The sequence below is a fragment of the Mesoplodon densirostris genome, chromosome 11 (genome assembly GCF_025265405.1).
Source record: "Mesoplodon densirostris isolate mMesDen1 chromosome 11, mMesDen1 primary haplotype, whole genome shotgun sequence".
Lineage (NCBI taxonomy): Eukaryota > Metazoa > Chordata > Mammalia > Artiodactyla > Ziphiidae > Mesoplodon > Mesoplodon densirostris.
Window position 1 is genome coordinate 8,748,234 of NC_082671.1, and position 23,813 is coordinate 8,772,046.

At 42.5% G+C, this 23,813-nt stretch overlaps 1 pseudogene; it reads left to right on the top strand.

The window, feature by feature from the left end:
- The first annotated feature begins 7,227 nt into the window (after nt 1-7,227).
- Nucleotides 7,228-7,535, top strand: LOC132499291 (acylphosphatase-1-like; annotated as a pseudogene).
- Nucleotides 7,536-23,813: the final 16,278 nt, after the last annotated feature.

The following is a 23,813-nucleotide window of genomic DNA, read 5'->3' on the forward strand; positions in this document are numbered from 1 at the left end:
GCGCCGCGCTCGGCGCTCCTCCCCCGCCCCCGCCCGCCCGGCCGCCGCCGCCGCCGCCTCCCCGCGCGGGTTAAGGAGGAGCGGGCCGATCCGAGCCGCGGGCCGCGCCGCCGAGGATGAGCTGAGCCGGAGGAGCCGCGCCACCGACCCCGCGCTCCCTGGGGACACGCCGCGCGCCTCCCGCGGCCCCGGGGACGCACGCCGCGCTCGCTGCCCGCCGGCCGCCACCCCGGCACTTGGCCCCGTGCAGCTTGCCATCCACCCGAGATGACACCCCCCTGCCGTCTGTCAGGAGAGTCCCTGTTTCGCGCCGCAGGAACTGTCCATTTCAGTTCAACGCTAATTCTGCCACACTTAACTTTTTTCATTGTCTTCTATACGCAGATGAGCATAGGTTTTCTCAGGAATGTCTTTGGTGGGCTTCTTTTTCCCCTGGGATAGCTTTGAAAGGGGTATGGAGTTGGGCCGAAGTTAGTCTGTTACCTTGATATCATACCGGAGTTCAATAAATGCTTGTGGAATGACTGAGTGTAGAAAGGGGAAAACGAGCGTGCAACGGAGAAAACTCTGGACTAAACATCAGAAGGTCTAGCTTTATAAATTTGTGCAAGGCCCTCGTTCTATGGAATCTTGGTTAGCGAAGAGGGGATCCTGATGCTCGCCCTGCCCACCCAATAAGGCTGCTGCAAGGATCAAATGAGTTCATTTATGTGAAAATGCTTTTTAAACTGTACAGTATACAAAGGATAAAGGGTATTGTTCAAAAAAATATTGTTCAGTTCACTTGACAATTCTATAACAAATATTATCCAGGTCACAGTATAGAATGTTCACATCCTCTGCACCTTATAGAATTAATCCTCACCGAAAGACAAAAAACGCCATCAGGAAGACCACCTCCATTTTTCCTCCTGGAATCATATTATTCCTCTGCAAATTCTTATATATTTCAGCCTCTGGCCTATTAAACTTTTCTCAAAGTACTCTACTTTCTGTCACATAAAATAATAAGAAAGCAAAAATATCCATGAAATATTTTAATTGCTAAAAAAAAAAGCATACTCAGGATTACAGCTTGATCACTACATTTCACATTTAGATATTAAAGGGTTTTTTTGTCTTCTAGCTAAATATATAATACTATATATATATATATATATATATTACATTATAGTTACAATGTGCTAGGAATCCAGCTATGCATGCATTATCACATTTAATTTTTCCCAATCCCATAAGGCACTATTATTAAACCTATTTTACAGATGAGAAAACTGACTTAGAGGCATTGACTATTTCTGAGTACAGATGATTAGTAAGAAGCAAAGTCAGGACTTAAATCAACATATCCAAAATCCAAATGACTCTTAACTTATATTCCATTTTCCTGAGCCATCAGAATTAAAAGTCATTCCTTTAAATGTAATTAAAGGCAGTAAATTCCAATTGAGCCTTTTCTTTCTTTCCACCCTTGCAATACCCAGGATTAAAACTGTATTTTCCCTTCCTCTTTGAAACATTAACTCATTCTCCCATACACAGATAATTTGGCATCAAATGTTTCTTGCTATGTGTTACATGTTTTGTTATGTTTCTTTTTCCAACCCTTTTCTGACATTTTTTATGTATATGAAATTTGAGGAGCAGGGGTAGAGAGGTCAAAGTACTAAAAATGGGAAAGTTAGGGAAGGATTAGACTCTCTTTTCCTGGAAACTGAGAAAAATAAAAAGCTCAAGAACTTATTTGACATATACAAGACATTTGCTGCAGCATTATTTATAACTGTAGGAAATCAGATAAACATCCATAATAAGGTAACTGTTAAATATACTATGGTGCAGTTACATAATAGGATACTACTTAGCTTTTAAATGAGTAATTTTATTTAACTCTGGGAAGTAGAATTAGTGAGGAATTGTTTTTCTTTTTATGTCTTCTTTACCATTTAGATATTTGCAGTAGTCACGTATTATTTTAAAGAAGGAATTTTTTTTCATGTATCTAAATATATTCCAGTGAGAAAATCATGTTACAAAACAGTTTGTAGGGAGGCGCCGACTGTCCCCTTGGCGGATGCGCCGGATCACGGGGAGCCCGGGAAGGGGAAGGTAGAATTAGAAGATCATGTGTTGCTGGAGTGTGAGGATTTATCTTGGTGACTAGGTTGCTGGTTCCACTGCAGGTATAATTCTGCAAAGCTAAGAATCCAGGAAAGACTTGACAGAGAAGGAATTAAAAACAAGATTTTATATGAAAGTACCCACCTTGATCCTGAAAGAAAACAAACCAACAGCGGCAGCAGCAGCAACTGAGCAGTCTTGAGCACAGAAAACCCAGATACAACTCACTTTGGTGGGAGCAAAGCTGAGATCAACTACAGAAAGCATTTTATGTACGACAAGGCTTTCAATCAAGTAAATAAAGTATGTGTAAGTTGTAGCTTTTTTACACGTGTATGAATATTTACAACCTTATTCTGGCCCTGTATCTACAGTCAGTATAGCACATAGTGGACTCATAGTTAAAATAAACCTCGTGTTTAACATGCTTAAAAAAAAAAGAAAAAACAATTTGTATAATATGATTATATAGTTGCTTTCTAAAATATATATGTATGTGTATGTGTATATTTGTGTATGTACATACACACAAACACATAGATGGATATACACCAAAGATGTAAGCTTAAAGATTATTATAATTTACCTCATTTTCTACTATATCTATAATTAGCGTTTGTATGGATTTTGCTTATGTGATTTTTTTAAATCAAAAAAAGAAACCGGGCCTCCCTGGTGGCGCAGTGGTTGAGAGTCTGCCTGCCGATGCAGGGGATACGGGTTCGTGCCCCAATCTGGGAGGATCCCATATGCCGCGGAGCGGCTGGGCCCGTGAGCCATGGCCGCTGGGCCTGCGCATCCGGAGCCTGTGCTCCGCAACGGGAGAGGCCACGAAAGTGAGAGGCCCGCATACCGCAAAAAGAAAAAAAAAAAAAAAGAAAGAAACCAATAAGCTAGTTTTGTTTTGCTTTTGCCCTGAGACAGGGAGAAGCACTTGCATTCATTTTCTATTTACTTTCTATTAAGGAGGATGATATGGAGCAGAATAAAAATATAGTCACTGAAACATGCAAGGAATCAAAATGTAAAAGATTCACTCTTCTCAATAATAGAACATATTATATAATTCTTCATGAGTGCTAGTCTACCTTGAGCGAAATGCTTCTTCATACGATTGGTGACCAATATGCCACAGTACATATTTTGGAAGCACTTATGAAAGACCTGTGTGTTATATGAAACATGGTATAGTGGATAAAATTTGTGTGTTCAAATCCCAGCTTTGACACTCAATAACTGAGAACTTAAGTCATTTAACTGATCTGGTAGTCAGTTTCCTCATCAGTAAAATGGGGATAATATTACTTACTTCATAGTGTTGGGGAGGGACTGTGTGATTTCATGCCTGGAATACACTTAGATAAGTGCATGAAGGAAGAGTAACCTAGAAATTGAAAGAGGCTTAAAAGACAAGGCAACCAAATGCAATCTATATGGATCTAGAGACATATCTGTCAAATACAATATATGGACATTTGGGGGGTTCCTGATTTGAACAGAGCAACTGGAAAAAACATCAAGCAATTGGTGAAATTTCAATCCTGACTTCGGTGATATAAAAGTATTACTGTTCTATTTTAGATATGTTAATAGAATTGTGTTATTATTATTTAAAGATATTTATCTTGGGCTTCCCTGGTGGTGCAGTGGTTGAGAGTCCGCCTGCCGATGCAAGGGACACCGGTTCGTGCCCCGGTCCGGGAAGATCTCACATGCCACGGAGCGGCTGGGCCCGTGAGCCATGGCAGCTGAGCCTGCGCGTCTGGAGCCTGTGCTCCGCAATGGGAGAGGCCACAACAGTGAGAGGCCCGCGTAAAAAAAAAAAAAAATATATATATATATATATATATATATATATATATATATATATATATATATATATATATATATATATCTTTTCAAGATGCATACTAAAGTATTTAGTCATGAAAAGCCTGAAATTTGCTTCAAAATAATCAAGTGATGGGGAAGAGAGGTATAGGTAATAAATGACTAGCCAAGTGTTGCTTATTACAACGTGGGTTTTTTTCATTTGTCTTTTTTTAATACTATTCTCTCTACTTTTGCATATGTTTGAAATTTTACAAAATAAATAGTTTTTTAAAAATACTGTTTAAAAGCACTGGAACATAGTAAGGACTCTGTAAATGTTTACCACTATTACATGCTTTATATTTATAATATTATCTAATGTTTGTTTACACCTTTCAGATCACAGTGTGTATCCATTTACACGAAGTCTTTTAGTACTAACACTAAACCTAGACGGTATCCCCATTTTACAACTGAGAAGACTGAACTAGAGGCAAGACTGCAAGGCGGCCCGATATACCACCTCCGCTCTTCCAGCTTCCAGGGGACCCTCGGTAAAAGGACTAGGAGGTAACCCGCAACCTCTAAGCAAAGGGTTCTTGCTTCCTTTAGTGGCTGTCGTCAGATCTAGCGGGGAGAGAATAAACAAACATACAAATGATTCACTTAAAAATATTTATCAGACAAAATCTGAGCCCACATTTGCGCATCAGAAAAATTCTAGCGGCTACTTTAAATGGTAATCTTGGAAGAAAAGAATAGAACACAGAAGAAGAGATTACATCGCAAAGGAAAAGTTCTCTCCGTGGTTTGTATTTCTTTTACATAACTTTATTATTGTAAGTTTCATTAGTTTACCTACCTAACCTGTTTATTCTTTCTAAAAATAAGACTAGGACTAAGGTTAGGGGACCAGAGATGAGAAACTGCGTGGGAAGCGAAGTTGGGAGGCAGGAGGACGTCACATCCCCGTTGTTTAGAGGCCCAGCCACCTAACAGCTCTGCGCCACCTTAAGAAGCGTTAGCCTCTCCCCAAGTCGAGCAGGCCCTCGGCTCCTCCCACTCCCGTGTCAGCTCCGACCCGGGAACGTGGGGAAGGGAGGAGAGACACACTGAATGGAAAGATTGGCGCCGGGGTCTGCAGGGTCTCCCCTTCCCCCTACTCTACCGGCGCGGGGAGGAACGTGTAAAGCACGGGCCTTTGGGGTTTGGTTCCTTTTCTGATGATTCAGGATGGGAATGTGTTCTACTGAAATGGGGGGCGAGCGGGGGGAGGGATGTGAGGGGTGGGGCTCATCTTGGGGTGAGGTCGAAGGGGGACAGAACTGGGGCGTTTGAGACACGCAGTATGCAGTGATCGTTGGTCGAAAATTGTTAAGTTCAAGAGATCCGGACGCACCTCTTCAAACCATTTCCAAAAGAGGGGGCAAGTTTTCCATTCTCCGCCCAATTCCCCGTCTTCATTTTAATTGATTGGGTTTAAGGTAGGCCGGGCCCAAGGTTGCTTGTTGATTGGCTACGTATGTAATCTATCAGGATGACGCAAGCGAGAGGCGGATGTTTGGGAAGGAAGTGAAGATTATTTTAGTACTTCCCACCTCAACTACTGATTGGTTGGGGTTTGCCGTGATGTAAAACAAGGCGTAAAGATGTCCACGAAAGGGAAGGGCCAATTGGCCATTCTCTCAGGGACGATGTCTACGGTGGGATTGGGAAGAGTGAGACGGAGTCTGCTATTGTAGTGAAGGACCAAATGGATTGAAACCCGGAAATGAGTTTAGAAGGGAACTGAAGTAGAAAGGGAAATCCGCGAAACCTTCGTTGCCCTCAAACAAGGCCATTTCCTGCGTGGGATCGATAGTTTCCTGTTTACTCAGCGAAGTTAGCGGCTACAGTGGTTTTCTAAAATATACGTGATAATTAAATTCGTATGAGCCTTTGGTCCCAGACTTCCCATTTACTTATACTAAAAAGATGAAAGAGACAGAAGAAAGGAAAAGCGTGGGGTTTAGCCTTGCCTTTAGGGAAGGATGGGGAAACCGTGGTTCTCATACAGAAAGTTAAGGACTGACCCTGGATCACAGTATCCGAGCAGGTGGGTTCCTAAAGAAACCATTCACAAAATAATTGGAGAGGCTGCGTGGAGGTGAAGGAAACTGTAAAAGTTTGTCTGAAGGAAGGGCGTTAATCACATTAGAGAAACCTGCTTGGATATGGAGTGTATTTTATTCATCGTTGCATATCCAGTGTCTATCAGTGTCTGATACATAGCAGGTTATGAACCGAACCAAAATGAGAAGACTTTTACAAAGTATGCCAGACCTTTAAAATATGTTTTTAAAGGTATCTATGCCAATTTTATGATCCTGGAAAAAATGTTTCACACTCACCACCTGGGTTTTTCCAGCCATAAATTGAAAGATAAATCTGTTCCCACAGATCTACCTAGGAAGCTACCTACCTGTGAAAATGCTACCATTTCCTCCTTAACACCCTGAGGCATTTAAAATTTGAAAGTAGATTTCCCCTCAACCTACCTTCCTAGAAAAATTGGAAAGATAGATGGAATTGGAGAAAAGATATCCTCTACATCCAGTGAATGAAAAATAAGGTGTTTAACCTACAGTCTGCAATTCCAGGGTAGGAAGAACTATTTGAGAGTGTTGAGAGATGCCATCTATACTGTAAATTATGGAATTCCCTTGCTTCCCAGCACAAATGGACCATTTTTTTCCTAGTCCAGACTTTTTCTTATAGCTACATTTCAGCAAAGCTTTAACACTGTCTAAAAATTGTGCTTTGAAATTGAGGGACCAGAGTAAGGACTTCCCATTAGTATTACAACTGTCCCCACTGCAGAGCTGCAAGGGCTATGGGTCAAGATTCAGTAACAGGTACCTTCTGTTCATCCAAAGTGATTCCATCTTTTTATGATTTTCCAGGATCTCCTAGGCCAGATAGTTTACAAGAGAGTATATCATACTAGCCCTTCAGTATCGTTACGGCCATAGTTTAGAAATAAGAGGAGGAACGAGAGGCAGCTGTATTTGCAATAATAAAAGTACCATGGGAAAATTATTACTAGGCTGTAAATAATTCTAGCATAATAAGGTATATCTTGCTTATGCCAAAGGGGGATTGAGGGTGGGGCAAGGGAGGGGGAGGATATTAAAATTTTTTTCAAGAATTGTCTAGGCTTCCGGGCGCATCGGTTACTCGGCTGGGGGAACCGTTGGCACGGTGGTCGCCTGGGTAGTTCCCGCCATGTGAGAGGAGGACGAGGAGGGTTTGAGCATGAGCATGGGACAAGGGGACACCCTCATATCAGTGGGTTTTGAAACTGGGGGGAAGGCACACGGGGTGTTTTCCGCAAATATACTCAGGCTGAGGGGCAAAAGCTGGAATTTGGAGGCTGGGTCCAGAATACTGACCAGGGCACAGTATGAGGGCAATTTCAAGGTCCCATCTCCAAAATGCGTCATATGCAGGGATGGTTTGAAAAAGAGGGAATCCCAAAACAAACGTACGTCAACAAAGCAAACTTCTACAATGAGAAAGTCATCTCAAAGTTGGATTACTCAGATTCCTAACTTGTAAAATAATGGCCAGAATTTAAATTTTCCAAGATAAACTAAGTGGTTTTGTTTTTTATTGTTAGTAGAGATAGAACTATTCTGTGTTCAGTATTAGAATTTATTAGTAAGTTATTTTAGTATCAGATATTTGATTATTACTGCATATTATATGTATGATGGGAGGATTACAACTACAATTCTAATCAATTCTTAGTAATGTTAAATGAATATGTGGAAACATGCAATATTATTTTTAGGTTAATAATTCATATACTTAAATAACTGTCACTTTTCCTATGATGAGGCCCAATAAGCAAAAGCAGAAATTGTCTCGGAAGAGACCCAGATCTCAAGGAAATAAAACTGCTGTTGTTCCTCATCACAGGCCCAAGCCCTCCAGTGAGCAAAAATAAACCACTGGCATCTTGATTAGTGAGAACATGAGACACTGAGTCAGATAGCCTCTTGGGCATCAGGAAAATCAGGAAAAACACCAGGACCTGCTTAGGACCTGCCGAATGAACTTGGACAAGTCACCTTACCACTGGGCCTTCATTTACTGCAAACTAAAATTAGTATTTCAGATAAATATTAACATTTAAGAAAGGAGGGGGGGAAAGGTATGGAAGAAACAGTTTGTAAAAGGAACATATACAGTAGTACCCTCTTAGCACTTTCACTTTCTGAGGTTTCAATTACCCATGGTCAACCGCTGTCTGAAAATATATTAAATGGAAAATTCCAGAAATAAACAATCCACAGGTTTTAAATTGCGCGCCACTCTAAGTGGCATCATGAAATCTCAAGCCATCCCATTTCGTCCTGCCAGGGATGGGAATCATCCCTTGGTCCAGTTTATTGATGCTGATTACTCACTTGGCAGCCGGCTGCTTTATCAGATGTACTGTCATGGTACCACATTCACATAAATTTTATTACAGTATGTTGTTACAACTGTTCTATTTTATTGTTAGTTACTGCTGTTAATCTCTTACTATGCCTAATTTATAAATCAATCTTTATCGGGGCTTCCCTGGTGGCACAGTGGTTGAGAGTCCGCCTGCCAATGCAGGGGACCCGGGTTCGTGCCCCAGTCTGGGAAGATCCCACATGCTGCGGAGCGGCTGGGCCCGTGAGCCATGGCCTCTGAGCCTGCGCGTCCGGAGCCTGTGCTCCGCAACGGGAGAGGCCACAACAGTGAGAGGCCCGCGTACCACAAAAAAAAAAAAAAAATTAATCTTTATCATGTGTATGTATGTATGTATAAGAAAAAACATAGTATATATAGGGTTGGGTACAATCTGCGGTTTCAGGCATCTGTTGAGGGTCTTGGAAAGTATCCCCCGTGGATAAGAGGGAACTAGTATAAAAAGAAAAAAATATTAAAAAAATAAGGAAGGGAACTTCCCTGGTGGTCCAGTGGTTAACAATCCACCTTCTGATGCAGGGGATGCAGGTTTGATCCCTGGTCTGAGAACTAAGATCCATATGCCTTGGGGCAACTAAGCCCATGGGCCACAACTACTGAGCCCGCACATTCTAGAGCCCGTGCTCCACAACTAGAGAGCCCACATGCTCTGGAGCCCATGCGCCACAATGAAAGATCCCTCATGCAACAACTAAGACCCGATGCAGCCAAATAAATAAATAAATAATTTTTTAAAAAAATAAGGAAGGCATTAGATTAGTGAAGCTCTTAGTTCACTTCAGGGTCTGAAAGTCTATTATTTAACTTTTTTTCTGGATTCCTAATAACCTTCTACATGGACCTCAACTTGTAGACTTATGCCAACCCTACTTAGGCCATCTAGTCCTGTTCAGTGACCCAGATTTGATGAGGAGAAACACAGATTGTTTTTCATGTCACTGTATTTGTTCAAAAGCATTCCATGGCTACCAATAAAATATAAAAAACACTATTCAGCTTGGCATTCAAAGCCCTCCTCAACCTGTCCCTAACCCATATTTTGTACAGTTCCTGCTCCCAGAAGGCAACTGGCATCACCTAAACAGGTGCCTTTATTTCTGTTAACATTTTCCCCCACTTCAACAAATATTCATTGAGCTTATTAATCAACTTCTATGTCCCAGACTTTATATTGGAAACTTCAACAAGTTCAAAGATGAATCAGACTCAGCCCCTGCTAGAGTGTGCATCCATACCAGGTTGCCCAAGACTATCTTGGGTTTAGTGCTAAAAGTCCCCTGTTGTGAGAAACCCCTGAGTCCTGGGGAAAGTGAGACAGTTGATCACCCTGGTCCCTGCCCACGAGAAATTATGAGCCTCTTAAGATCCCTTCTAACTCAGAAACTCTGCATAGATGCATATTCTTTTCTCCAACTTTCTTCCAAGGTAATTATTTTGGACTTCCCTAACAGAATGCTATTAAAAACTACGCCCAAGCAATGACTTTTATTTTGTAACACCTCCTAGATGATGAATTCCTGGGAGGCGGAGCCATCATTCCAGGACTCCACAGTGCCTCCTAGTGCCTTATTTACCAATATAGTGACTATAAAATGAATGTATGTTGAATTGAATAGAGGAGAACTTGGACAAATTAATAATAGTTAAGGCTTTTTTTTTCTTTTTTTAATAAATTTATTTTATTTATTTATTTTTGGATCTGTTGGGTCTTCGCTGCTGCGCGCTGGCTTTCTCTAGTTGCGGCGAGCAGGGGCTACTCGTCGTTGTGGTGCGCAGGCTTCTCATTGCGGTAGTTTCTCTTGTTGCAGAGCACAGGCTCTAGGCGCGTGGGCTTCAGTAGTTGCAGCATGCAGGCTCAGTAGTTGTGGCACAAGGGCTTAGTTGCTCCACAGCATGTGGGATCTTCCCGGACCAGGGCTTGAACCTGTGTCCCCTGCATTGGCTGGCAGATTCTTAACCACTGCGCCACCAAGGAAGTCCCTTTTTTTTTCTTAATTAAAAACATTTTTAAGTAAAACACATATGGAAAAATGCTCAGTTCGATTATTGTTTTTACAAAGTTAACAGCACCCTAACAAAATCACAGAACACACCCCAGAAGTCCTGGTGTCCCTTCCCAGTCACAACCCTCCAAAGGGTAACCACAGATTTAGGTTTATGACACCTCAGCTTAGGTTTGCCTGTTTTTGAACCTTTATATAAATGGAATCTTTCGATATGTCCTCTTTTGCACCTGGTTTCTTCCACTCAACTTTGTGAGATTCATCCATATAATTGCAGGTTGCTGTAGCACATTCACTTTCATTGCTGTATAATATTCCACTGTGTGAATATAACACAATGTAATTATCCATTCTTCTCTTAAAGGACATTTGGATTATTTCCAGTCTGGCATTGTTATGAATACTGCGGAGATGAACATTCTAATACCTATTTGTTGATGAACGTGTGTATGCATTTCTATTGAGTATATATCTAGGTGTGGAATTGTTGGATCTTAGGGCAGGCATATGTTCTGTTTGGTTTTTTTAAAATAATTTTTACTGAAGTATAGTTGTATTTCTTATTGAAGAATGTTGTGTTTCTGGTGTAGAGCAAAGTGATTCAGTATACATACTTTTTTTTTTTAGATTCTTTTCCATTATAGGTTATTACAAGATACTGAGTATAGTTCCCTGTGCTATACAGTAGGTCCTTGTTGTTTATTTTATATATAGTAGTGTGTATATGTTAATCCTAAACTCCTAATTTATCGCCCCCCCCACTTCCCCCTTTGGTAACCATAGTTTGTTTTCTATGTCTATGAGTCTATTTCTGTTTCGTAAACAAGTTCATTTCTATCATTTTTTAAATATTCCACATATAAGTGATATCATATAATATTTATCCTTCTCTGACTTAACCTCACTAAATATGATAATCTCCAGGTCCATCCATGTTGCTGCAAATGGCATTGTTTCATTCTTTTTTATGGCTGAGTAACATTCCATTATATACATATGTTCTGTTTTAATAAATATTGCTAAATATTTTCCAAAGTGCACCAGTTTATCAACTTGTACCCCCATTAACCGCGTATGAAAGTTCTGGCCTCCCGTATTTGGCATTCTCTCTCTCTTTCCTTTTCCTCCTCCTTCATTTTAACCATCCTAGTGGGTGTACGGTAGCATCTCCTGTGGTTTTAATTTGGAGTTCCCTGATATGACCAATTCAGTTGCACACCTTTTTCCTGAGTTTATTGCTCACTGGGAATATTCCCTTTTGAGAAGTGTAATGCAGACATTAAAAAAAAAAAAAAAAAAAAAAAAAAAAAACACCTTGTGGGCTTCCCTGGTGGCGCAGTGGTTGAGAGTCCGCCTGCCGATGCAGGGGACACAGGTTCGTGCCCCGGTCTGGGAAGATACCACGTGCCGCGGAGCGGCTGGGCCCGTGAGCCATGGCCGCTGAGCCTGCGCGTCAGGAGCCTGTGCTCCGCAACGGGAGAGGCCACAACAGTTAGAGGCCCGCGTACCGCAAAAAAACATAAAAAAAAAAAAAAAAAAAAAAAACCTTGTCACTACTGACACAGCCCTTGCTAAAGGCCATGCTATCACTATGAGGCTCTAAATAATTCCAAGTTAGCTAGGGGACAAGGGGGAGAACAATCTCCAAAGCACCGGTCCCTCTCTTGCCCACCAACCCCTCCCCGGACAGCACCCACGAGGCAGCGCGGGACGACCTTTATTACTCCTAACCCCAAATTTTAAAGAGTCCTTTCCAGGAGGTGGAAAGAAAGACATTTGGGGCTTTTCATTAGAAAAGAGCCACCGGGTCCAAAAGAACCACTAGAAATTGCCCTCTGCCTTCTCAGCCTCGACCCCGGCCCACCCCGCAGAGTTGTCTGAGGGCAACACCCCCGGGGTGCGGAGGCGCTGAGAGGGAACCGCTATCTCTTAAAGCAGAAATGTTAACACCTTCTTAACGGCGGCCTTACGGATGGTGGGGCCCAGAGTCGTTTCCCCGTAAAGGGTTCCCCGCTCTCTCCTCGAAGATGCCGGGGCGCCGGGTGGGAGCGGGGTGGGCTACGGCCCGGCCGGTCAGTTTGGCGCGAAGGTGAGAAGTAGGACTGGGGCCGCGGTTGGAGGAATCAAGAGCGCGACCCCTGCTCACGCCGCGGGTGGCTGCCTGCGTCCCGCTTAATGGAGGCAGCCGGACCCACAAGTCACGTTTTCCTCCCACATCAACGGATCTTTCAAAACAGAATCCTGGGCATCTCGTAGCTGCGCGGGGGTCCTAAAGGCCGCGCAGCCGGGCGGGCGGAAGCGCAGTGGCGGCATCGCTGTCACCCCCGGGCGTGGCCTCTTGGGACCAGCGGAGCGGCGTGGGTGAGCCCGGAGATGGGCGGTTGAGCGGAGCCGCCGGCCCCAACCGCAGCGCTGTCCCTGTGGCTGGCAGGCGGGAGGACGAGCTTCCGAGCTGGGCTCGGGTAGAGGTGGGTGGTGACTGACGGTTGGGCGGGCCTAAGGGAGAAGGGGGTCCTGGGGCTCTGGAGAAACGAGCAAGTAGCCTCAGAGTAGTTGAGAGAATATTTGTTATTTCCTGAGCACCTACCGTGTCCGAGCCCTGCTCCAGGTGCTGGAGACCTCACAGTGAACGACGTGGGCAATGGCCCTGGCCTCCTGGAGTTTGTACTCCAGGGAAGGGATAGACAAGAAAATGCGTGGATGTGTAATAAAATGCCAGACAGTGATAAATCTTAAGAAGAAAATATGTAGTAAGAAATGGGGAGGGGACTGGCATATTCAATTGCGGGTGGGGGAAGGAATGGGTCTGAGGAAATGTCTTTTGACCAAAGACCTGAAGAAAGTGAGAGCCGTGGAAAAACCATCCAGGCAAAGGGAACTGTGCTGGCCTTGAAAGATACCTACCAGGAGTTTAAGTGCTATGCAAACGATAGCTCTGTAGGTTTTTGAAAGATGAAAATTGAAATTTCCTTAGAAAATTATGGCTCATTCATTCATTCACTGCAAGTATAGCACCTTACTTTTAAAGTATATTTATTTGAGAGTTGTAGACGTTTTTGGTTTTTATTTTTTCGCCGAATGATGATGACCTGGAAGCCAAGAACTAGCAGACAGAGAAAAGGAGAGACACTGGGGGGCAGGGGCTGCAGAGAGAAATGAAAAGGAAAGGGTGGGCTTCCCTGGTGGTGCAGTGGTTGAGAGTCCGCCTGCCAATGCAGGGGACACGGGTTTGTGCCCCGGTCCGGGAAGATCCCACACGCCTCAGAGCGGCTGGGCCTGTGAGCCATGGCCCCTGAGCCTGCGCATCCGGAGCCTGTGCTCCGCAACGGGAGAGGCCCAAACAGTGAGAGGCCCGCGTACCCCCCGCCCCCCCCCCCCCAAAAAAAAGGAAAGGGTAATATGGAGGCTGTGGAATAGTCAAAGGAATGGTCTGTCCTAATTCTCCCCTTCCTCCTAATAAACTCAGGAGATAATACTAGTGTTTCACCATACATCTCAGCTGATCCCCAACTATGCATCCAAGTCAGGAGAGCTGGTCAAGGAGGAAACACTCGGACTTGATAACTGGTTAAGCACAGTCCTGATTTCTGACTCCACTGCAGCTCACTGATGCTGTTTAGGCTCAGGTGAAGCTGTGAGGAGGTGGTTTATTTCAAATTAATTTTATATGGCAAAATAAGCCACAGAGTTTTATGACAGCAAGTTCACCTAATCCCTGCTCCTTTTGCTGATGGGGAAACTGTGCTAGTTGGTGACAGAGCAATGACTCAAAATAGAGAGGTTCCGTTTTGCACCATATTCAGCTCTTTCCGTTTTCTCTCCCTTTACTTGATAAAATTCTTCCCACTGGCTACTGAACAAGTGGAGAGAGCTTTGTTGAGGACCCCAGAATGGAGTTAATCTAAGACACTAGAATTATGTGAGGTTTCACCTACTTCCACAAGTACTTATTGGTGTGCCAGTGGGCCGGGGGGCTGACACAGCCTCATCTCTCAAGGAGCTTAAGTAGATAAAGCAAATAAATAACTAGCCAATTACAATTTACAGGAAGCAATACCTTAAAGAAGAATTGGAGGGCGAGTCATTTCTTAGTATAGCAGAGATGGAGAGCAACAAACAGGATGTGAGTATTAAGAATTTATGTCAGATTGGTATCAGCTTGTTTTGTCATGGTTATGTTAGTAATCTCAATACCTGTCATTTCCCTAAACTTTTGTTGTCTTATTAATGTGGACCTACATAAGTGGTGGTGGGAGAGACTGTTGCAGCCAATAGACTTGGTACATTCCTATATTATTTTTATTCACAATTAATTAGTATTTGCCATTTGTGGCATTTTGTGCTTTAACATCAAGAATAATAAAAATGATAAAATATCCATGTTCAGCATTGTAATTGCAAACAGGCCTCAGTAAAATTATACACAACTGGACGAGAGGGAATTTCCTTAAAAACTGCCATGACTATATAGGTGTGAAGGATCATAGCTGAATTTGCACCATGATAAGAGCTCTTCTTATAGAGCAGACTCTAAAGTGTTACTGAGTCATATTACTTGCAAAACACTGTGATGAAGAGTCACAAAAAGATATTAAAGAATTTATGACCCTTTGGCCTGGGATGGGGACAGGGTAGGCTTCATCTGGTGACTAAATCACATATTGCCTGAAGCCAAGGGTTTAGCCCATGTGATCATATCCAGAAAGACTTTAAATAAGCTCCGTTCTCAGGGAATTCACTGGAATCTTGAATGGCGGTCTTATCAGACTGCCAGATTCTTTCCCAATTTTTTTATTGGTCAAACTAAGGAAAGCAGAGCTGGGGGAAGAACAGGGCGGCCAATTGCTCTTCCTTAGCACATTTTCCAAAACATCGCATCTTTTGGAAAATCTAAAAAGTCAAATTTTAAAGATGGTACGTTTACATGATAGTTGTTAAGGCTCTTTTGGAAAGACATTGGTGGAAACACTGTGAGGACAAGGTGTGAGACACAGAAATCAAGGAGTGATCCTTTTTAAAAATGTGTTCACCCCTTTACCAATGGTGAGCAAAGCCACTGTGCCCCCTGTCCACCCCAGCTCCCACCAAGCTCCCCCTGCTGCATAATTATTTAATAATTAGATTTGACTATTTAAGATTGGATACTACTGTGTTTTTCCATTTCAAAAATCATAGGGTAGTCTACCTCTCTTATTTGTAGGCTTCCTAATTATGCCAACCTTATCGTTATTAAGATATCATATATCGCCGTTGTGGTGGTTGTTTTTTTAAAAAACAAGTACGTGCCTGCGAAACATCTCAATAATAGAGAAATTAAACGACAGAGTCCCCAGAATTTTAGTGGGAATTAAGGATAAGCAAAGGTTTAAGATAGTTGTTGGTTTAAGATAGTTCCATTAAGGTTTAAGATAGTTGTTGCTGTTGTTACTGGCATTAAAAAGAGTGATTTTACATCAACTATACCCCAAGAAAGACAAAAAACAAAAAAACAGTGATTTTACTTTTGACAAGGCCATTTTGACATAGCCAGATGCAAATGGCTGTGAAAGTTTGTCCTATTTCATACCTATTAGCCAGACACTATAATGAACTCTTTGGATGACATCGATCTTTGCTGATATTTGTGACAATTAAATTAGATACTATATTCTCAGCACTTAGCAAAGTATTTGGCTGTAAAGGAAAAAAATCTCAGTTTTTCTGCACACCAAGCAATTCTCTGTGGCTCCAACTGGATGTCCTAAAATTTAACTCAATTCTGATACTATCTAACCAGGTCCCACAAGTAAAGGTCTCGGTCCCACAAGTAAAGGTCTCAGTCCCACAAGACTGCTGCTGTCCCGGCCCCCATACACACATACTTCAGACGCTGGTTGCAAGCCCAGGTTATCACCTGTGCTTCTGACCAACCAGCTATAGATCAGAGGTTACAATGACCCCCTCTTTGGGTTCCATTAATTTGCTAAAATGGATCACAGACCCCAGGGAAACACTTATGTCTACCAGTTTATTAAAAGATATGATAAAGGATACAGATGAACAATCAGATAAAGAAATACATAGGGCAGGGTCTGGGAGGGTCCTGAGCATAGGAGCTTCCGTCCCCATGGAGTTGAGGTGCGTCACCCTCCCGGTGTGATGTGTTTACCAACCTGGAAACTTTCCAAACCTCCTACTACTGGGATTTTATGGAGGCTTCCTCACGTAGACACGATCAATTATTAACTCCATTTCCAACCCCTCTCCCCACTCTGGAGGATGAGGGGTGGGCTGATAATTCCAAGCTTCTAATCACGGCTTGGTCTTGCTGGTGACCAGCCCCCATCCAGGAGCCCATCCACACTCACCTCATCAGAACAAAAGATGTTCCTAGTGCTCTTATCACTTAGGAATTTATAAGCATTTCAGGAGCCCTGTGTCAGGGACCTGGTCAAAGACAATTATTAGAATGAGAGATGTTCCCAGTGTTCTTATGACTCAGGAAATTACAAGGGTTTTAAGAGCTCTATGCCAGGAACCGGGGACAGATATATATATCATCTCACATTGGCATATAGAAGATGTTAAATAATTGGGAATTAATTATTATTTACATACATTTATTCGTGAGGCAGATGTTACTATCTGAAAACAAGGTTTAAGATCTTGAGATATGTTTTCAAGGTCACATAACTAGTGCTAGAGCTGGCCTGTGACCAGTATCTTTATGCCAAAGCTCTCTTTCCTTTCCTCTGTTCTACATTGTTCCCCTACAGACAGAGCAAGGGGTTCAGAATTCAAGAGCAATCAGGAGAAATCAATTGTAGTGTGAAAAAGATAACCTACATTATTATCGACCCATTGAATTTCAGTTCAGGCTCAAGAGGAGATCAGGAAGGAATACAGAGTTAGAAAACAAATGTAAAGACTTACAAGCATCCTTGCTCCCCAGCCATATGTAACTCTTTAGCTCGATACGTTAGGGAATGCCATGGAGGTAAAATGACACATAAACATCATTATACAGTTCATGAAGGGAATCAGACCTATTGTTCTTTCATTCAAGTATTGTTCCTCTGACAAAATAGTTTATGTGATAATAAATATCAATAGAATTATTTTTCCTGGAAAGACATGGTTTCCACATATTTCTCTGTAGTTCTCTGTGACTCACTTGTTTATTCAAGTATTTCTTGAGTGATATTATATGACAGGCACTGTTGGTGCCTGAGACTGCCCTCATGGAGCTTATTCTAGTGAAGGAAGTGATAAATTCTATGAAGAAAAATAAAGTAAGGGAGTAGATGGTGGAATGATGGGGAGGGTTGCGTATTCTAAATAATATGGTCATGGAAGGCCTCTCTAAGGTAAATTTGAGCAGAAACCAGAATAACACTGGAGACAGCCGTGAGAAGGAGATCCAAGGAAAGAGTGTTTCAGACAGAGGGAGTGTGTAAGGGCCCTGGAGTGTAAAGGTTTAGCAGGTTAGAGCAGCGGGTCAAGAACTTCTTCTGTAAAGAGCCAGATAGTAACTGTTTTAGGCTTTGTGGGCCATGTGGTCTCTGTTACAACTATTCAACATGGCTACTAAAGCAGCCACAGACATTATGTAAGGAGGTAGGCATGGTGTGTTACAATGAAATTTTATTTACAAAAACAGACAGAGGCTTGACATCAAAAGCACAGGCCTGGGCCTCCCTGGTGGCGCAAGTGGTTAAGAGTCCGCCTGCCGATGCAGGGGATACGGGTTCGTGCCCCGGTCTGGGAGGATCCCATATGCCGCGGAGCGGCTGGGCCCGTGAGCCATGGCCGCTGGGCCTGCGCATCCGGAGCCTGTGCTCCGCAACGGGAGAGGCCACAACAGTGAGAGGCCCACATACAGCAAAAAGAAAAAAAAAAAAAAAAAAAAGCACAGGCCTAGATAGATAGATAGATAGATAGATAGATAGATAGATAGGGCCTCACTAAAATTAAAAGCTTTTGCTCTGCGAAAGACCCTATAAAGATAGTGAAAAGATAGGCCACAAAAAATACTTGCAAAGCACATATTGACAAAGGACTTGCATCTAGAAAATAAAAAGCCCTTTCAACAAAACTCAACAGTAAACTATAATCAAGACAGTGTGGTATTAGCATAAGGTTAGACATATAGATCAATGGAAAAGAATTGAGAGTACTGAAATAAATCCCATGCATCCGTGTTCAACTGATTTTTCAACAAATGTTACAGGGTCAACTGGATAGCCACATGCAGAAGAGTGAAGTTAGACCCTTACCTCATACCATATACAAAAAGGAACTCAAAATGGATCAAAGACCTAAGTTTAAGAGCTAAAACCATAGAACTTTTAGAAGAACACATAGATATAAACATTTATGGTCTTGGATTAGGCAACGGTTTCTTAGATATGACACCAAAAGTATGAGTAACAAATGAAAAAATAGATATGTTGGACATAATCAAGATTAAAAACATTTGCATGTCAAAGGACACCATCAAGAAAGTGAAGAGGGGCTTCCCTGGTGGCGAAGTGGTTGGGAATCTGCCTGCCAATGCACGGGACATGGGTTCAATTCCTGGTCCAGGAAGATCCCACATGCCACGGAGCAACTAAGCCTGTGCACCACAACTACTGAGCCTGCACTCTAGAGACCGTGCTCCACAACAAGAGAAGCCACAGCAATGAGAAGCCCGTGCACCACAACAAAGAGTAGCCCCTGCTCTCTGAAAGTAGAGAAAGCCTGCGCACAGCAACGAAGACCCAATGCAGCCAAAGATAAGTAAATTAATTAATTATTTTTTTAAAAAAATGAAAAGGCAATCCACAGAATGGGAGATAATTTTGGCAAATCACGTATATAATAAGGGACTTGTATCTAGAATATATAAAGGCTATTACAATTCAATAATAAAAAGACAAATAACCCAATTTTTTAAATGGGCAAAGGATCTGTGTAGACATTTCTCAGAAGATATAAAAATGGCTAATAAGCACATGAAATGATGCCCAGTATCATTAGCCATTAGAGAAATGCACATCGGAAATCACAATGAAATATTACCTCACACTCACTAGGTTGTCTATAATTGAAAATACAGATACTGGAGTGTTTTGGCAAGGGTGTGGAGAAATGGAAACCCTGATACAGTGCTGGTAGGAATGTAAAATGGTACAGCTGGCAGTTTCTCAAAAAGTTAAACATAGAATTACCCTACAACCCAGAAATTCCACTCCTAGGTGCACCCAAGAGAAATGAAAACATATGTCCACACAAAAACTTGACTTGAATGCTCATAGCAGCTTTATTCATAATAGTGGAAACAACCCATATGTCTGTCCACTGATGCTCAGATAAATGAAATGTGGTATGTCCAATAAAATGGAAAAAAATTTTTTTTGGCTGCACCGCGTGGCTTGTGGGATCTTAGTTCACCAACCAGGGATCAAACTCCAGCCCTCGGCAGTGGAAGCGCCGAGTCCTGACCACTGGGCCACCAGGGGATTCCCTAAAATGGAATATTATTTAACAATAAAAAGAAATAAAGTACCGATACATGCTACAACATGGATGAATCTTGAAAACATTATATTGTACTAAGTAGAAGAAGCCAGTCACAAAAGACCACATATTATTTGATTTCATTTATATGACATATCTAGAGTAGGCAAATCCATAAAGATAAAGAGTAGACTAGTGGTTGCCTAAGCCTGGGAGTTTTGGGGAAATCGGAGAGTGGCTGCTAACAGGTAACGATTTTCTTTTGGGGGCGATTAAAGTGTTCTACAGTTAATTATGATGGTGGTTGCACAACCCTGTGAATATACTAAGAACCACTGAATTGTACACTTTAAATGGTGAATTGTATAATATGTGAGTTATATCTCAATAAAGCTGTTATTTTAAAAAATCAACAGTTAATAAAATGGGCAAAAGACATTGAGCAGACATTTCACTGAAGAAATTATACAGATGACGAATAAGCACATGAAAGGATGCTCAACATCATTGGCCACTAGGGAAATGCAAATTAAAGCCACAATAAGGTATAACTACGTGCCTTTCAGAATGGCTAAAATGAAAAATAATAACACCATTTTCTGGCAAGCATGCAGAAAAGCTGGATCCTTCATACATTATTGGTGAAAGTATGAAATAGTGCAACGACTCTGGTATAGAATATGACAGTTTCTTACAAAACTGAACATGCACTTACCATATCACCCAGCAATTGCACTCTTGGGCATTTATCCCAGAGAAATAAAAACGTAATCATAAAAAACCTGTACTTGAAGGTTTATAGCAGCTTTATTTGTCAGAGCCAAAAACTAGAAACAACCTAATTGTCCTTAGGTTGATGAAAGGTTAACAAACTATGATACATTCCTATCATAGAATACTACTCAGCAATAAAAAGGAACAAACTACTGATACATTCAACAACTTGGATGGGTCTCAAGGAAATTGTGCCAGGTGAAAAGAAGCAACCTCAAAAGGTTACATGTTATGTGATCTTGTTATGGACTGAATGTTTGTGTTCCCTCAAAATTCATAAGTTGAAATCTAATCCCCAATGTGATAGTGTTTGAAGATGGGGACTTTAGTAGGTAATTAGGTCATGAGGATGGAGCCTTTATGGATGGGATGAGTGTCTTTATAAAAAGAAGTCAGGCGGACTTCCCCGGACACACAGTGGTTTAAGAATCTGCCTGCCAGTGCAGGGGACATGGGTTCGAGCCCTGGTCCAGGAAGATCCCACATGCCGCAGAGCAACTAAGCCCGTGCGCCACAACTACTGAGCCTGTGCTCTAGAGCCTGCGAGCCACAACTACTGAAGCCCACGCACCTAGAGCCCGTGCTCTGCAACAAGAGAAGCCACCACAATGAGAAGCCAGCACACCGCAATGAAGAGTAACCCCCACTCGCCACAACTACAGAAAGCCCACACGCAGCAATGAAGACCCAACACAGCCATAAATAAATAAATAAATAAATAAATAAATAAATAAATAAATAAGAAGACAGAGAGCTAACTCAGTCTTCCTCTGCTGTGTGAGGACACAGTGAGAAGATGCCTGTCTGGAAACCAGGAAAAGGGCCTTTACTAGAACCCAACCATGCTACTTTTTTTTTTCTAAATATGTTGGAAGGCCACTGGAAGGATTCTGACCAGAGGACAAGTAAGTGCAGATGTATGTTTTTAAGAGATCACTGTTTCTGTGAGTGGGAGAATGGACTGCAGGGGGCAAACGTAGAAGCAGAGAGATCAGTTATTGGCTGTTGTATTGGTAGAGAGAACGGTGACTTGGGCAACGGTGTTAGTAACGGGTGGTAACAACTGCCAGATTCAACAGGCAGGACTCGCTAATGGATTGGGCATGGGGTTCAAACGTAATACGGAAGTCAATATTAGTTCCTTGATTTTTAGCTTAAGCCATTGAGGTAGGAAATTGGAGGAAGAACAAGTTAGGAGAGGAGAGAGCAGGAGCCTGGGGCACTCCTGGCTTTGAGCTTCTCATTAGCCCTCCATGTGGAGACATCCAAGTCTACAGCCTAAAGACCAGGTCCAACTGGAGACTGAGATTTGATGTAAATGGTATTTAAAGCCATCGACCTGGAGGAGAGAACCCAGGGAGTGAGTGTGTGTAGAAAAGTGTCTTAAGGATTGAACCTTGGGAACATTCCAGCATTTAGAAATGCTGATAAAAGGCAGTAAGATAAATGAGAAACCAGAGCAAATTGGTGTATGAAAAGCCAAGGGAAGAAATTTACTCGAACAATGAGAGTGATGAGTTTTGTCAGATGTTTTGGAGTGGTCAAGTTAGAAGGATAGAGAATTGACCCTTGGATTTGATAAGATGGAGTTCGCTGATGAGAGGAAAAGGTGTGAAACTGTTTTCTTGGACAATAGGGAGTGAATTGATTTGGGAAAATAAAGCTTTGCAGAGCAGCTAATTTAATGTGAAACCAGTTAGCACCGTTGTGGATTTTTCTCCAGTTATGTTTATTTAGTTAGTGAATGCAAGCAAGCAGAGTAATTAGAGCTGGATTTAACAAGGGTTGGGATTTTACCAAGGAATACAGCAGGAGGGAAAGAAGTGCTAGGGAGTTGCAAGTTTATACAAAGGAGTGTTTAAAGTGATGAATCAAACAATTTAAGTTGGGAGGTATGGAAAGTAAAAATAGGAGGATGGCAGTGAAAATTTGATAGAGTCAATAGCTTAAAAATTCTACTTCTGTCCAGAAATTGTTGAAGAGGTGATAACACTCAGTGTGAGATGCAAGAAATAGAAGTTTCGGAAGGACTGCATTTATTACTAATAACCAGGGCTAGGGTGTCACCATGAGGATAAGTGACTAAGGTGGGCTGGAAAACAAGATGATTGGAAATGAGCGGATAAGACACTGAGGCCAGTGCATGGATGATGAAGTCACTAGAAATGAGGACAGCAGGAGTTGTGTAACCATGAGAATGAGTCAGGTTTTTAAATTTCCAGGGAATGAGGGGAAGTGGCCCAGGAGATCAGCAGATTGCAATATCCTGATGGCATGTACTTCAAAGGACCTGAGTCTTTGAGGCGCTAGAGGAGGAGAAATAGTTCGGATTAGGCAATGCGGAGCTCCCTGACTTATAATGAAGTGCTGACCCCACTCTGGGACTTGTAGAGGAGTGAGATCCTCTAACTCGAAAGGTCAGAAAAAGGAATCGTGGCATTTACACTGGACTATGAAAGATGAAATGAATTTTGAGAGAAACAGATTTGGAAGAATGTTTCCAGCCAGAGAAGATGCTGTTACCCAAGCAGAGGGAGCTAACCCTGGCAGTTCCATCCGCGACGGGTACTTCTTGCCAATCTGCCTTCAGGCCTGTCCCCGTGTCACTGAGAGCGTCCTGGTGTCACCAGGTCTGGTTAGCAATCGGCCGCCAGGTGGCGATGTGTGCCTTTGGGGCTCCCTTCCTGGTCCTGTGGGTTTACCGGGGCTGGAAATGAGAATCCAGCTGAGTCCAGATGAGGTGAGCTAGTGATGGGTTGGTGTATTTAGTTAGGCCTGAGAGTGCTGTCCTAGCAATGAATCGGCAAAGCCCCCAAAAGAAGAGTAAACTTGAGAACATTTAGGCAAAAGATCAGGCAGAAGGTAAAAGGAAAGGAAGCTGTTCATGATAAGCTTTTTTTTTTTTTTTTTTGGCTGCGTTGGGTCTCTGTTGCTGTGCAGGCTTTCTCTAGTTGCGGCGAGGGGGGCTACTCTTCGTTGCGGTGTGCTGGCTTCTCATTGCAGTGGCTTCTCTTGTTGCAGAGCATGGGCTCTAGGGCGCCGGCTTCAGTCGTTGTGCTGCGAGGGCTCAGCAGTTGTGGCTCACAGGCTCTAGAGTGCAGGCTCAGTAGTTGTGGTGCA